At 45.2% G+C, this 17,124-nt stretch overlaps 1 protein-coding gene across 1 annotated transcript in view; it reads right to left on the reverse strand.

Annotated features, from left to right (window-relative positions):
• COBL (cordon-bleu WH2 repeat protein) overlaps window positions 1-16,707 on the reverse strand; it is a 609,262-nt gene extending 592,555 nt beyond the window's left edge. Inside the window, exon 1 of the mRNA XM_068236528.1 lies at window positions 16,497-16,707. The gene's annotated coding sequence lies outside the window, so the exon portion shown is untranslated. The remainder of the gene's footprint in view (window positions 1-16,496) is intronic.
• Between the last annotated feature and the right edge of the window lie 417 nt (window positions 16,708-17,124).

The raw sequence follows: 17,124 nt of genomic DNA on the forward strand, positions 1-17,124 counted from the left end.
TAATAACCGGCGCTAAGTATTAGCGCCGGAGTGAAAAGCCGCTTAGTGCTCGAAAAGTAGCTTTGCAGGCACTAATAGCCGTGCAAAGCTACATCGCGCACAGCCCAGGGCAGTGCATGCGCAGCCGTTAATAGTGCGCGGTGCGCCGATAACGTTGCACCCGCTGCCCTGTAAACGTCGCACTTGGTGCGCCGAAATTGCCGCATCGGGTGCCCCCTGAAGCAGCGCATTGGTGTGCCGTTTGGGGGCACCCGATGCGCCATTTTGGCGCACCAAGTGCGACGTTTACAGGGCAGCGGGTGCAACTTTATCGTTGCACCGCGCACTATTAATGGCTGCGCACACACTGCCTTGGGCTGTGCGCGATGTGTGGGCGCAAGCCGCTTAACTCCATGGTTTGCGCCCACTATGTCTTTAGGCTCACTTAGCGCCGGTTAGTGAGTCAAGCTGCACATGTGTTCAGTGGAAGGTGTGTGCAGCTATGACCACCTGCCTGTAACGATTGGTGTAGCAACACAAACATCTGATTATTGTGTGATCTGCAGTATCACCGATAATACAGACGCTATACCTGATTATGTGGTGATCTGCAGAATCACCAATAATGCAAGTTTAGCTAGCAGAATAGCAAGGTGTATAGTGCTAGGTGCAACAGTAACTGAATAGTTTGACTAGACCTCACCAGAGCAGCTGGTGGGTACTATTGGTACACAGTAACTGAATAGTTTGACTAGACCTCACCAAAGGACTGGTGGGTACTATTGGTGAATACCTCACCAGTGACAAGGGCTCACTGGTGAGTAGAGTGGTCAGACAGGCTAGGATCGGCAACAGGCGGGCAGGTACAGTACAGAATCGGCTGGCAAGAGAGTAGTAAGATGTCAGGCAGAGTTCAGCAACAGAGTCAGATGGGCAGAGGTACAGAATCGATAAGCAAGAGCAGAGTCAGAGATAGGCCTGAGTCATACACAGAATATCACAATATACAATAATACAATAATCCTAGTCTTGTGTGAAATCCCTGGTTTCCTCCCAGATCAAAGCACACCGGATACTGCCTAAGGTCTGAGCGCTAACACATAAGCATTCGCAACAGCAGACAGGTTGCGAGTGAACACTGAAGGCTTTTGAAGCAGAGGAGACCCCATGGCCGCGCCCACATCAATCAGCCAATCAGGAGCGCCGCGAGTCTCCTCTGACGTCAGCCGACCGGCTGGTCAGCTGACGCGCCTCCTCCCCGCATAAAGGTCCTGTCTCCACACGCACCCGTGCGATACAGCAATCCTATGGGCAAATGACAACCCCGTCCTCGGCGTACTAGACGCTAGAGGAATGGGCGAAGTCCCTGAGCAGAAAAGCGAGGCAGCTGCGGAGACACCCTGCGTCCCCGCAGCCGCAGCTTCTGCGGATGTTACAGTACCCCCCCTAGAGGCGTGGACTCCGGACACGGTCCACCTGGTCTGTCAGGATGCAACTTATGAAACTCTTCCCTAAGTTCTTCTGCATGCATGCGACAACCCGGCACCCAAGATCTCTCCTCCGGGCCATACCCCCTCCAGTGAACCAGGTACTGTATGGAGTTACGCACCACCCAAGAATCCAATATCTGCTCTATCTCATACTCGGGTTCCCCATCAATCACCACGGGGGGGGGGGGGGGGGGGAATCCACATGCACAGCAGGCTTCAAGAGTGACACAGGGAAAGATTTAACACCTCTCAAAGTAGGTGGAAGTGAAACAGAATTAGAATCATTTATTTTGCCAAGTACAACAAGGGTTATACCCGGAATTATTTTTGGCACATACAGGGTCGGTGATGGTACGGTAACAGCAGAATCATAGAAAAAAAAACAAAAGGTCTTTTCAGAGATATACAAGCAGACATCATGTTACAAGAATTTACACGTTGCACATTACACAAAACTTAAGCTAGATGGGTCCGTCTGAGAGCTATGTCGAGCGGAGCTGCCTGCTGCACTCTGTGCGGCGCTCACTGCTCTGCAGCAATAAGAGACACCCCACCGCATGTCTTGGAAAATGCAGGTGTGAGAAAGAAGGAGAAAAAGAAAAAAGAAAAGGAGCGATAGTAGACAGTGAGAAAGAAAGAGGTGGAAGGCAGGACCCCCCCCCCCCCCCCCAAGATTGCAGCGCAACCCAATCCATTCAAATGTCCCACCTGGCAGGCCGCGTCGGATCTGCAGCTGCTGTTCAGGCACTGTGCAGCAAAGTGCCAGTAGGTGCCAGTTTGGTGGGCACCTGCCAGATGCTGGATTACTTAAGCCTGGCAGACCCCGTGGTGGAAGGTGGCAGCACTCGGTTGTTGGAGCAGGGCCCCGTTAACCAGGATGGCCTTGGCAAAGTTCCTCTGTGGAGGGCCTGGATGCTTCCTGTGGAAGGCCCACAGAGCAGTGCCTGCATCAGGTGAAGCAGCCCCTGGGCTTATGTTGTGCATGTGAAGGCTCTTGCGGCGGTGGAGGCGAGACCCCGATGGGGAAGCTCTGGCAGCGGTGGGGGAGAGCAGCAGCCTACCGTGCCTGTTGCTAGGGCAGACGCAGATCCTGATCCCGGCAGCGGTGGTGAAGAGCTCCCCATATGCTGGTCCCAGACTTGGTCGTAGTCTCCGGAGCGGCTGCGTGGATGCCAGGCAGGAGCAATGCAGCGGCAGTACACTGGAGCAGCGGCTCGGCTGAGGGCCGGGGATGCGCGTCGGAGTCCAGGGAGCCGGATCGGTGCAGATGTCTCCAGGCTGTGCGGTGGCTCAGGCAGCGGAGGAGACCCGGACAGTGGCGGTGGAGAAGCAGCGGTGGGGAGCCACGGAGGGCAGTGCTGCGCAGTGGTGGCAGATGAGATGCTGCCGGTGAGCAGAAGCGTTCCTCAGCAGCTTGGGAGCCCAGCAAAGAGTGGAGAGCGGAGAGCAAAGTCCAGATCCACCATGGGGGCCAGCGTCACATGGGCCATCAGCTGTGACGTCCCACGTGATGAGCCGGTCCTCACAACAAGCGCTGGGGAGTCGGATCCCGGAGAGCCAGGGCACCGGTCGCCGATCCGATGGTGTGGGGAGGCTGGCAGGAGCTCCTGCAGCGATCCATGGCTGGGGGCCCCACGGAGAAGAGCCAAAGAAGAGGAGTTACAGCCGGAGCCCTGTGGCCGTGGCTACCCGCTCAGGCGCCATCTTGATAAGTGAAAAGACATAAGTAACATTATTGATCTTTTTGGACACCGGGTATGGGCCTATGAATCTGGGACCCAGTTTTGCAGAGGGCTGCTTTAAAGCTAAATGCCGAGTAGACACCCACACCATATCACCTGTTGCCAAGGCCCACTCTACAGATCGTCTCTTATCTGCCTGTTTCTTCTGGGTCGCAAAGGCCTTCTTAAGATTTCTCCTGACCATACCCCAGATCTCCTTCAATGTTCCCTGCCACTCTTCCAGAGCCGGGAAAGGAGATGAGACCACGGGCAGTGGGGAAAATTTAGGTGATCTCCCCGTTACAACCTGAAATGGGGAGAACCCCGAGGAGGCACACTTCAGATTATTATGGGCAAATTCTGCAAAGGGTAGAAATTTGACCCAATCTATCTGGCCATCAGCCAAGTAGCACCTAAGAAACTGCTCCAAGGACTGGTTAATCCTTTCGGTCTGCCCATTAGTCTGTGGGTGGTAGCCGGAGGAAAATGATAGATTCATACTTAGATGGTGACAAAAAGCCCTCCAGAACTTGGAAATAAACTGGACTCCCCTATCTGACACCACATTTTCTGGGATACCATGCAGTCTGAAAATGTGGTGAATGAAGAGCTCTGCCAGTTCCTGTGCAGAGGGGAGTCCGTCCAAGGGAACGAAATGGGCCATCTTACTGAACCCATCGACTACCACCCATATGACTGTTTTCCCATCAGATCTGGGCAGTTCACCCACAAAGTCCATGGACAGGTGAGTCCATGGCTGCTCAGGCACTGGCAGTGACTGTAGTGTACCCACAGGAGCCCGTCTAGATGACTTACTCCTGGCACAGACAGAACAGGTTCCAACAAAAACCTTACAGTTGGAAACAATTGAGGGCCACCAGACACATCTGTCTAGTAACTCCTGCGTATGGGAAACACCTGGGTGACCTGCATTCTTATGGGCATGAAAAACATGAAGAATCTTGAATCTGAATTGGAGTGGTACAAACAGAACCCCATCTGGTTTCCCCTCGGGAACCTCCCACTGAAAAGGGCTCAGAACAGATGCTTCCAGGTCTCAATATCAGAGGTGTCAGAGGACTGTGAAGACACCCCCTCCACTTGAATCTCGGTAGCGCCTATAGTGACTTTCTCCAAACAATGATGACGACAGTAGGAGGACCAACTTAACAACTGTCTGGAACTCCAGTCAATCTGAAGGGAGTGTTTCTTTAGCCACGGCATACCAAGAATTACAGAGGAGGTGGACATTTTGAGAACCAGGAACTGTATTTGTTCTTTATGCAACACTCCTAGCTGACATAACACAGGAGTCTAAATGAGTGATTGTTTCTCCTGCAATGGTGAATCGTCCATTGCGGTAACCACCACCTGGCGTCCCACAGAAAGGAGAGGAAAACTAAATTTAACGGCAAAATCATAAGCCATTACATTAACTGCGGAACCCGAGTCTATAAAGGCCTGGGTGGAATGAACTTGACCCTCCCAGGCAATAGAACACGGGAGAAGTGAACGATTGCTTTTTAGAGGTAAGACTGGATCGCCTAGGGTAGTACCTCCAGCTACACCTAGGCGATAGAGTTTTCCACCTTCCTGGGACAATTTGAGACTATATGCCCCTTCTCTGTGCAGTAAAGACAGAGTTTCTCAGCACGTCTCCTGTTCTTCTCGACCTCAGTGAGTTTGGTCTGTCCAATTTGCATTGGCTCATGCAGAGGAGGAGGGGAAGGAACAGGAGGCGAGAACGTACCAGGAGCAAGTCTCCCCTGGACTCTACCCCGAGTCAGCTTTTGATAGCGGACTCGCCGATCAATTTTGATTGCCAAGGATATAGCCTCATCCAAGGACTTAGGCTCAGGGCGACCCAACATCAAGTTGGCTACAGCATCAGACAATCCAGACAAAAAACAATCTAGAAGAGCATACTGACACCGCCCACCCTCTAAATTCAGCAGCGTAAGTCTCGACAGAGCTATGCACCTGTCTGAGGGTCTTAAGTTTCCTCTCTGATGTCGTAGCCAAATCGGGATTGTCATATATAACTGCCATCACTTTAAAAAAATCCTGAACAGAGGCCAAAGCCTCATGACCCTCTGGGAGACTGTAGGCCCAAGACTGGGAATCCCCAGTTAATAAGGTCTTTATTAATGTGACTCTTCGCCTTTCTGTACCTGAAGATACTGGCCGTAACTCAAAATATGATAAGCAACGGTGCTTAAAATCTCGAAAATCAGCCCGATGCCCCGAGAATCTTTCGGGAGGGGGCATCCTAGGCTCAATAACAGGAGGGGAGGACACTTGTGCATTGGGACCTTTAAGACGGTTAACTGTCTCAGCCAGTTGGTCAATCTGAGTTTACTGTATGTTAACCGTCTTGATGAGATCGTTAACGGTCGTGGTCAAAAGTTCAACCCGATTGCACAGTGCCTCCATTGATATATTGGTCTGCTGTTCTGTAACAGTGACAGGGGCTCACTGGTGAGTAGAGTGGTCAGACAGGCTAGGATCGGCAACAGGCGGGCAGGTACAGTACAGAATCGGCAGTCAAGAGAGTAGTAAGATGTCAGGCAGAGTTCAGCAACAGAGTCAGATGGGCAGAGGTACAGAATCGATAAGCAAGAGCAGAGTCAGAGATAGGCCTGAGTCATACACAGAATATCACAATATACAATAATACAATAATCCTAGTCTTGTGTGAAATCCCTGGTTTCCTCCCAGATCAAAGCACACCGGATACTGTCTAAGGTCTGAGCGCTAACACTTAAGCATTCGCAACAGCAGACAGGTTGCGAGTGAACACTGAAGGCTTTTGAAGCAGAGGAGACCCCACGGCCGCGCCCACATCAATCAGCCAATCCGGAGCGCCGTGAGTCTCCTGTGATGTCACCCGACCGGCTGGTCAACTGACGCGCCTCCTCCCCGCATAAAGGTCCTGTCTCCGCACGATACAGCAACCCTATGGGCAAATGACAACCCTGTCCTCGGCGTACTAGATGCTAGAGGAAAGGGCGAAGTCCCTGAGCAGGAAAGCGAGGCGGCTGCAGAGACACCCTGCGTGCCCGCAGCTGCAGCTACTGCGGATGTTACACTACCTCAGTTACTAGGGTAACGTGGTATAGGGTAACACGCAAGTGATATCAGTGCATTTTGTTTTACCTGAATGTTATTATCCAAACCACAGCCTATAGCTAATATGGAGAAAGTATGATAAGTCATATGAGCTACTTTTATGTAAAACTTATGTTCAGGATCTTCTAAAAAAATTAGCATATTTTGATAAAGTTCATTATTTTCTTTAATGTACTGATAAACATTAGACTTTCATATATTTTAGATTCAAATACACACAACTGAAGTAGTTCAAGCCTTTTATTGTTTTAATATTGATGATTTTGGAATACAGCTCATGAAAACCCAAATTCCCTATCTCAAAAAATTAGCATATTTTATCCGACCCAATAAAAGAAAAGTGTTTTTAAAACAAAAAAAGGTCAACCTTCAAATAATTATGTTCAGTTTTGCACTCAATACTTGGTCGGGAATCATTTTGCAGAAGTGACTGCATCAATGCGGCGTGGCATGGAGGCAATCAGCCTGTGGCACTGCTCAGGTGTTATGGATGCCCAGGATGCTTCGATAGCGGCCTTAAGCTCATCCAGAGTGTTGGGTCTTGCGTCTGTCAACTTTCTCTTCACAATATCCCACAGATTCTCTATGGGGATCAGGTCAGGAGAGTTGGCAGGCCAATTGAGCACAGTAATACCATGGTCAGTAAACCATTTACCAGTGGTTTTGGCACTGTGAGCAGGTGCCAGGTCATGCTGAAAAATGAAATCTTCATCTCTATAAAGCTTTTCAGCAGATGGAAGCATGAAACCAGAAACAGCAGCAGAAGCGCCTGACCTGGGCTACAGAGAAGCAGCACTGGACTGTTGCTCAGTGGTCCAAAGTACTTTTTCCGGATGAAAGCAACTTTTACATGTCATTCGGAAATCAAGGTGCCAGAATCTGGAGGAAGACTGGGGAGAGGGAAATGCCAAAATGCCTGAAGTCCAGTGTCAAGTACCCACAGTCAGTGATGGTCTGGGGTGCCATGTCAGCTGCTGGTGTTGGTCCACTGTGTTTTATCAAGGGCAGGGTCAATGCAGCTAGCTATCAGTAGATTTTGGAGCACTTTATGCTTCCATCTGCTGAACAGCTTTATGGAGATGAAGATTTCATTTTTCAGCACGACCTGGCACCTGCTCACAGTTGTTCTGTATTGGTCTGTATTTTTTGTTTTAAAAACACTCTTCTTGTATTGGTCGGATAAAATATCCTAATTTTTTGAGATAGGAAATTTGGGTTTTCATGAGCTGTATGCCAAAATCATCAATATTAAAACAATAAAAGGCTTGAACTACTTCAGTTGTGTGTATTTAAATCTAAAATATATGAAAGTCTAATGTTTTTCAGTACATTACAGAAAATAATAAACTTTATCACAATATGCTAATTTTTTGAGAAGATCCTGTATATATTACATGTTTAGGGACCAAGCTGCTTTGTGTCCAGTATAAACATGTTGGACAACTGGCTATTAAAATTAATAGCAGGAGAGACTATGAATCAAGTCTACATTTGTCACTGCATACTGCGCACTAATCTAAGATTTATGATAGATAGATATTTATTGCACATTTCTTGCAATGATATTTGATATATACCGTATTTTTTGCACCATAAGACGCACCTAGGTTTATAGAACAAAAACCAGGGGAAAAAAATCTTCTAAACCTGGTGCATCTGTGATGCAGGGGCATCTTGTGGAGCTAGTTTCAGCCATTGCCACAATTTATTTAGCTGGAGCTAATTACTCCAATTTAATTCCTGGATACATACAAGAGTACATGGATATACCCTGGGGGTACAGAGGGCAATAATGCAATTAGGATACCAAAGATTACACCGAATGTTCACAGGTGCACATAGCAAGATCGTGAAACAAGACATTTACCAGTATCAGTTATCATTCATTCATGCTCACCTAAAGGGTCCACTTAATCAGGGACACTAGCAGCAAATATCAGGGGCAAGCACCTAGGCAGGTTCTCTGGTACCATCTACGGGGCCCAGGCAGAGCAGGGAGCGAGTGGCAGTGGCCATAGATCAAACTGCTGATTGTGTCCTATTTCCAGCGCTGATGCCGGGGCCTAAAGTAGAGTTCTCAGGCCACCTGTGTGTGGGGGTCGGCGTGGTGACATGGAGCCCTTAAATCTGTGGTCCTCAGTAGGGGAAAGGTGAGAGACCCTTCAGGACCTGCAGGAAACTCGGAAGAGGAGATGGAAGGGCTCACAGCAGCAGAGCTCTCAGGCCTGCATCTACTTAGGCTGTCATGCTAGTAATTGCCCCCAGTGCCAGGCACAATTTCCATATCAATTATTTGTCATGATGTATGTTATACAGTATATCTTTATACTAACATGGAGTTACATGTAAAGGTATCACCTATTGTAAGAAAATGCAAAAATGTACACTATTTCCATATAAGAATGGTTGAATTCCCACTGCAGGTCCCTATAGGTGGAAGAAAGTATGTAGGCGAAAAAATAAATTGCACATTTCTCTTGTAAATTACATCTGATTATAGATCAATTATTTGTAGTTACAGTATGATTGTGTGGAAACTAAAACTGGCAAAATACAATGTAATTACAGATATACTGAGGCTGTTTGTAAATTGGTAGCAAGGGTGACTGAATAAAAATACAAGAAATGATGCTCAAACTTAGTTTTTGCTCTTTAAAATATAAAACCAGGAACTGTGTACTGCAACTATGGGGCACAGTACTACTTCAGCACTGTAACAAACAAAACTAACCTATTAACCTAAGCCCAATCTCAAAATTCTAGCTTCATATGTCTAATAATAACACTTAATCCTGCCATAGTGAGCATAGGAGAGGGAATGGGAGGGCAATAGGAGGGAGGGAACATCGCAGTGAGCCTGCCTCCTCCTCCTATCTGAAAATCTGACTTAATCCGAAAGTCTAAATTTTCAAGGAGAGATTAAAGGGACCTGGGGGGAATGAGAAAAGGCATGGACAATGCACAGGGGTATGTGGATCCAGCATGAACAGGTGCATGAATGCCTTAGGTAACTTTGCCTCAGGTCAAGCATCCTTTACAGAGAACCTGAGATGGAGGATTATAAAGAAAATATCCATACTGGGACTTCCTCCAGCCTGATCCTGGCTTTCTTTTCGTCCACAATTGCCTTGGAAAGTCCGCCGGTTCGGGGCCAAATCACTTGTGTGGCCCAGATGTGCGCACTCTCCCGCCACCTTCACATTGCCTGCAGCGAGACAGGGGAGCGCACCTGGCCGGACTGTTCATGCGCTGGCTGGCCCCGACTGGAGGATTTTGCGGGGCCTGTAGTGGGCAAAGGAGAAGCCGACTTAGGGGGACGAGGGATCGATCAGGCCGGAGGTGGCTGGAGGAAGCCCCAGGCATGTATACATTTTTAAAAGGGCCCTATCTCAGGTACACTTTAAGTTTTTGCTTTGAATAGGCAAGCTAACACATTCACCTTTTTCTTCTGCAGCCACTGGGTGGACAGTTTTAACTTTCCCCCATGGTTCAAATCTTTTTTATGTCAAGCAGGCGGCGGCAGATGCGCGCAACGCTAGAAGGAAAGATTTCGTATTTCAACGTCCAAGTTTTGACGCGGCGGCGTGCACGGAGCCGCTGAGGACGCTCAACGGAGTGAAGCGGTTGTCAGGCTTAACACCACTCCCACTTCACCCCACAGCCAGACAAGGATCGGGTAGGATCTGATTATGTTGTATGCACAGTGATTTTAGTGGCAAGCCGGATCCAATAAAGCTTTATTAAGACACGTAAATGCAAGTGCTGAACTGTTTCTTCTCATGAACTGTATATACCGTACTATGGCCTCAATTCATCATTGTCTTTGCGATAACTTTTTCCAGTTCGTTAAATTACCGAATTCGAAGTTTATCGATTTCTAGTTGTATTCATCAAAGTTTTTCCGCATTCGGTGTGACTTCAATAAAATATCGATAACAATGCTGTAATGTGTAGATATTTCCATTATACAGCGGTAATTTAACACAAGGCCATAAGATTCCCGAGGAATTGTGGGTAAAAAGGCAGCCCTTTGAACACCACGTAGCAACATTCCGAATAGGGCTTAAAGAGACACTGAAGCGAAAAAAAAATTATGATATTCTGATTTGTATGTGTACTACAGCTAAGAAATAAAACATTAAGATCAGATACATCAGTCTAATTGTTTCCAGTACAGGAAGATTTAAGAAACTCCAGTTGTTATCTCTATACAAAAAAGCCATTAAGCTCTACGACTTTCAAAGTCGTGGAGAGGGCTGTTTTCTGACTTTTATTATCTCAACTGTTAGTTAATTTTTTACTTTTCCTCTGCCAGAGGAGAGGTCATTAGTTCACAGACTGCTCTGAAAGAATCATTTTGAATGCTGAGTGTTGTGTAATTTGCACATATTATAGAATGATGCAATGTTAGAAAAAACTATACACTAAACACTATATACCTGAAAATAAAAATATGAGAATATTTTCTTTGCTTCTAATCTTCTAGTAATTATTCATAGTACACAACCAATTCATTATATCATATATATTTTTTTCGCTTCAGTGTCCCTTTAACACCTGGACCAGATATCTGGAAGTGGCTTCGGACAATCTCACAATTTCGCCAACTACGGCTTGATAGGAGCCTTTTCTGAAAAAATGTAGTGCAGCTAGCAATTTAGTTAACCTGGCACTGCTTGTGTTCTCTTACAAGATGATTCAAGAGAAATGCAGATGTCGTGGTATAGCAAATAAATCCATTCTCTTGCAAATGAATATGGTTCTAGACCTTATTCTTGCCCTTCTGTGCCTCTGAATCACTCTCAGCTGATACATAACCACTTCAAATGGCTCCATCTTCTCTGTCAGCAATGATTTGACAGGAATAACGTCAGAGCAGTGAAGGAGATAACTAATCCTAAATTTAGCGCTAAACCACAACCACTTTCATTTTCATGAATTGCTCTTTCTTCCGTTTTATCCATCATTACCGAATGTTTACCAAATGCTCGCTAACAGCTGTAGATAACTTTGATGAATCCTGAAATCAACTTATCGAGTCCGGTATTTTACCGAGCTGTCGGTAATTGATTTGATAAGTCTTGATGAATCAAGGCCTAAGTGTGTTTTCTGGAGTTCTGAGCATGCACTATAGACATGGCTACACCCAATCCAATCCTCCAGACATCTATGGAAATTTCTCCACCCTGAATGCACTAGCGATTGTAGTGCCTGTTGCTGTTTCTCACTATACTTCAAATTATTTTTATGATGGAAGATAAACCTTCTTCCCTTTGCCTCTTTCCCCCGCTTCCCCATACTATAGGTGTAGTGTGCTTTGAATAGTGAGATGTATTGGCTTTCCACTAGATATATCATTTGATGTGGAGTCCATTAGTTCAAATTTGGTCTCATCTGATGTGTTTTGATGAAGCTTAATTGAGACTTTTTGTGGCCTTCATTTTTCTTACAACCTTTCCATACAAACCACTCCTGTGGATAAGAAAAAATATTTGTTATCATGTGCACACAAATTTGTTGTCACTTGCACACAATAACCAGTTATTGCCATAGTTCCCAGTAATGCCTAGTACACACGATTAGATTTTCCGGCAGATTTCCTGCCAGATTATTTTCATCTTGTCCGATCTGATTGGCCTGGTGCACACCAGAGGAGTTTTTCTGAGCGTTTTGAGTTTTTAAATCTGCTGCTAATGTTATCCTATGTGTCTGTGCACACTGGAGCAACGAGGTTTTGTAAAAAAAAAACCATAACATTACATTGGGAAGAGCTTTTAGAGGTTTCAAAAGCTCTTCCCAATGTAATGCTATGGTTTTTTTTACAAAACCTCATTGCTCCAGTGTGAACAGACACATAGGATAACATTAGCAGCAGATTTAAAAACTCAAAACGCTCAGAAAAACTCCTCTGGTGTGCACCAGGCCATTTTGACCGATTTTCCAATCGATTTTCCTAAGAAGTGAACAGAAAATCGATTGTTGAAAATAATCGAACTGGCAGGAAATCTGCCTGAAAATCTCATTGTGTGTACTAGGCATTACAGCTTCAAAAGCTGGAGTTTGCTCTTCAGTGTTCTATCCAGTTTGGAGGGATAGCCTGATTTGGAAATTATCCTATTAGTACCACACTGTTTCTAATTCTTAATTATAATTTTTACTGTACTTCTATGCACTGATAAGGCTTTGATTTTTTTAAGCATCTCTTGACTTGTGCCTATCCTAAATGTATCTGACTTTTCAGACCCACGCCCAGCAAATGTTTGGAAATGCAAGTCAAACTGAACCTATTTTTTCTTTTTCTTCTACTAAAGTATAAAAATGTAAAGTCTAATGGGAAGGATAACAATTAAATCAATCTTTTTTTGTACATTCAGGCAAAGTAAAACAAATTGTTTGGAAGATTGTTTTCACTTTTATTGAACTCAACAAAAACTGAATGATGTAACAGTCCTCAAATAATTCACAACACAGCAAAACACGCACAGCCCTGTCACCTTTGTGCTGTGATGGGCATAATTAAAGCTCTAGTAAGCTGTATAATGAAAACCGGATAGCTGTTATAGTGCAGCACTGCTCTATAATGCACCTCTCACAGTGGGCCATATGCAATTAATTTTTTCACCTGAGTTTTCTCCTAGGTGATAATTTTAAACTTGTCAATAAAATGACTTTTAAACCATCAACAAGCAAGAAAATACTCAAAATTATTTTGATAGTACTTTTTCACCTACTTTTTGATACTTTTTCAATTGAAAAGTGCTGAAAAGTTACTTTAAATAGAAGATGAAAAATTATCTCCTAGGAGAAAACTCAGGAGAAAAATATAATTGCATATGGGCCAGTGGCTCCATAAATCATCTAACCAGGAGAAAGGCCTCCTCTTTACCTCCCTAGCAGTATTTTTGCAACACAGCTCAGGACTTCATGGCCACATCTACTTCTAGTGTCTCTTCTGGTAGTCCTGGTTCCTATAAAACTATGGGAGCCCTGACTGATAGAAGAGGCACTAGAAATAAAAGTGGTTCTGCACTCTTTATCTCTGTTTGGCGAAAGCCTCTAGCATGGGGATATGGCCTAAACTATCTCATGAAGTATCTCTCCTAATGCTGGAAATACACCATGAGTTTTTGGCTCAGTAGATTTTTATGGCTTGATAGATAATTTCTGACAGGTCCAATCTGATTTTGATAGTTTTTCTGATCGATTTTCTCATAGAAGTGAATTGAAATCGATCAGAAAAACGATCGGAAAGTAAATATGCCAAAAAAACTCATTGGGCTCGATTCACAAAGCGGTGATAACCCAGTTAAAGACTTTAGGCGTGATAACCATTTTATCATGCCTAAACTCAGTTAAGGCATGATAAGTTTAGGCATGATAAGTTTAGGCAAGTTTAGATCGCGCGCAAAGTCCCGCATGCAAAGCAGCGCCATTAAACTCTATGCAAAGCGCACCAGACTTTAATAGCGCAAAACTTTTGATCAGCTGTGCACTGCGGTGCTAACCCAGTTGGTGCTTAAACTTATCACGCCTAAAAACTTATCACACCTAAACTTATCATGCCTAAACTTATCACACCTAAACTTATCACACCTAAACTTATCATGCCTAAACTGAGTTTAGGCGTGATAAAGGGTTTTTTACTAGCGTGCTAACTGTTAGCACCGCTTTGTGAATCAGGCCCATTGTGTATTCCAAGCATAAAAGTGCCGCTTGATGATACAATCTTGATTGTACAATGTTATCACTTCGTTGTAATTTGAAAGACTACCTAAGGCTCGGTTTCCACATGTGCAGAATCACGTGTGCCCAACAGGAGAGGATAGTGTAATGTCCTCCATGATTGCGGCCCACGTGGTTGTGGAGTAATGTGGGCGCTTGTGTGGGCTTTATTCACAAAGCAGTGATAACTCTTATCACGGTCGCGCTAGCACATTTGTGTGTGTAACGTTTTTCACGAGCAAACGCAAATTTGCAGGGGAAATCCTGGCCATTTTTGCGCGCAAATTCGTGTTTGAGCATGAAAAGGCCACGATTGGAGTTTACTTTGTCTTATGCTAGGTACACACTATGAGATTTTCAGATTTACTGTCAGATCGATTATTTCCAACATGTCCAATCTGATTTCTAAACGATTTCCGATTGTTTTCCGATTTAAGTGAATGGACAACAGTCGTAAATCGATCAGAATATGATCGAAAATCAGATTGGACATGCTGGAAATCGATTTGACAGTTAATATGTAAGAAAATCTCACAGTGTGTACCTAGCAAGGATGAGCTATTGGTGCCAGTGGTGGTGCATAATAATAGTGACTGGGTGTATCCAACGTGACCAATCACTAGCACGTTATCGGTGGGCACAGTGACACATGCATACACTTGACAAAAGTTCTCATAATGATCGCAAACAACGTTTTCAGGTAACCTAAGTTACAAATGTGAACAGGTCTTTAAAAAAGCACTGATCCTTCTACAGACTTGTCTTAAGGTGCCCATTAACGGTACAATTTTCTCTTCAGATGCAATCTTCCAACAAATTTTTTAATGATCATATTGTACAAAAAAAACTGCGCATTGTGTGGCAAAAATCGATATAAAACGATTTTATGGTCGACTGGATAAGAATATTTAATCAAACCGAATGTTGGATTTTACAATTGAATTGTAAGAGAGATAATGCCCTAATCGACCTGTTTATGGGAACAATCAATAATTATCTTCCGATTACTTTCCATCGTAAAAATTGTGTCCAAAGATTGTATCTGATGTGAACATTGTACCGTTAAGGAATACCTTTATAATGATTTTTCATGTCCAAAAACTCAGTAACTGGGATTTGCTCCTAAAGAATTGAATGATAGGTATGAGGTTCATGAAACGTGTTGCGTATTCCAAACTCGGCTTTGTATAAGTAGGCTTCAACACACAGTATGCCTCATTATTTGGGGTAATTTCTCCAAACCATAGATTTAAAGGAGGTGTGATACTCGCATTCACCCCCTAACTAGGAGAGAGTACCCTTGTTCCTCTCCATAAGAATTGCGGGAGCAATTAATGCTAATTTTGAGGGGTAGTCTTATAGTCCTCCAGCCTTCCCCACTGTGCCACCTCTTAACTGCTGGATCCATCTGTCCTCTGTCATTTCTTCCTGGTGCTCCCCTCTGTCCCTGTGTCCTCATGATAGCCCCTCTGTCCCGTGTTCTGCTCTATCCTGTGTCCCCCTAGGTCCTCTGCGTCCTCCGCTGTGTCTTCCGCTGTCCCCATGTGCATGGAAATGCCACATAATATGCAGGGACATCAGAAAATGCATAGTCCGCAGTGTTGGATGTTTCCATCCATGCGTTGCCATTCACTGCGTTATCACAACGCATGGTTGCATGCATTTCAGCGCATTTGCAATGCGATTCATTCATTATGAATGGAATAGCAATCGCACCGGGGGGAATCGTGGAGCAATGCAGTGCCGTGTGTCATGGTGATCACCTGCATTGCCTGCAGCGTCAGATGGCAATGAGGCCTAACAGCATCTCCTAAATAAACAATGTTTTCTAAATCTGGTACGTGTTATTACTGTTATGAACTTTTATAGCTCTTATATACTTTGGTGCTGTACCAATCATGAAACACATACAGAGTGGGTAAACAACATGAGTATGACAGTCACTTGTGTGTAGTATAAGCACAACTCCTGCATTTTATTGAATAAATAAGCTGTTAGAGAAACAATGAAATAATGATGAGATGTTTTGGCTGGCATTTCATCCATTATACTGATGCCTGTGAATACAGAGAGCAATCGGTGTCAGCTAACATTCACACATAAAACAAAGTTGGGCACCACAATTGCACCCTTCAGACGAGCACTATTGTCAGCATGTGCAAATCTATAATCGCTTCTGCAGCTGCTGTGGTAAGAGCAACACATCCTAGAAGAAGAGCACACACAGTACAGAGGCTGCCCAGTACCTGCCCCCAGCAACCTAGCTATAGGGAGAACAACATGAGCAGCACATGGTAACAGAACACCCTGTCCTGACACACACACACATTGTAAATACAGGCAGGGGATGCCGAGCTACGCACAGCAGCCACTTGTTTGATGCGCTCCCTTCTGCTCCAACTTTCATCCCGTCCCATACATACGTGCGCTGCAGCGCTGACCTGGAATCACCTACCTGGAAGCAACGCTGTGTCCCCCCCACTGGGAAGGAATGCCCTCGGCTGTCAATATAGAAACTTGTTGCTGGTTGGGTGTTATTCTCCAGCCTCTTGATAGCGTTGTCTCCCTGTAATCACCAGGGACTGGATCCCATCCCCCGCCCCTTGGCAGCAGCTGCCAGCCCTGTGCATGAGAGCAGCTTAGCTTCCCTCCCCTCCCCTCCGGCCCGAGCTGTGTGTTGCCCGCTAGGAGGGTGACTGTCAGGGGATGGGAGGGACCTGAGCTGACACATGAGAGGAAAGGGCTACTTGTGTTGGAGGTGCACAACGCTGTGACACCGACACAAGTCACACGGTCTGCAGGCTGTGCTTACCTGTGTCAGGTCTGTAAATACAGAATACCGGTACTGTGTACTCCATGGAGGGACTACAGATCTCCCAGTGAACTAAAATAACGGAAGTGGAAGTGCTGTGTCCTTTCTGGTGATTTGTGCTCTGCTGTGGTGTCTTGCGCTGAATCTGCTACAACTTAACTTTTAAATCTCTAGTTTAGGGTTTGTTTAGTTCCTGTGTGGAACATATTGTGTACAATGCACAAAGTTGTGTGCTTTGCATGGTATTGCACACCCCCTAATCGGATAAGCA

This window comes from Hyperolius riggenbachi, chromosome 5 (assembly GCF_040937935.1).
Source record: "Hyperolius riggenbachi isolate aHypRig1 chromosome 5, aHypRig1.pri, whole genome shotgun sequence".
Taxonomy (NCBI): domain Eukaryota; kingdom Metazoa; phylum Chordata; class Amphibia; order Anura; family Hyperoliidae; genus Hyperolius; species Hyperolius riggenbachi.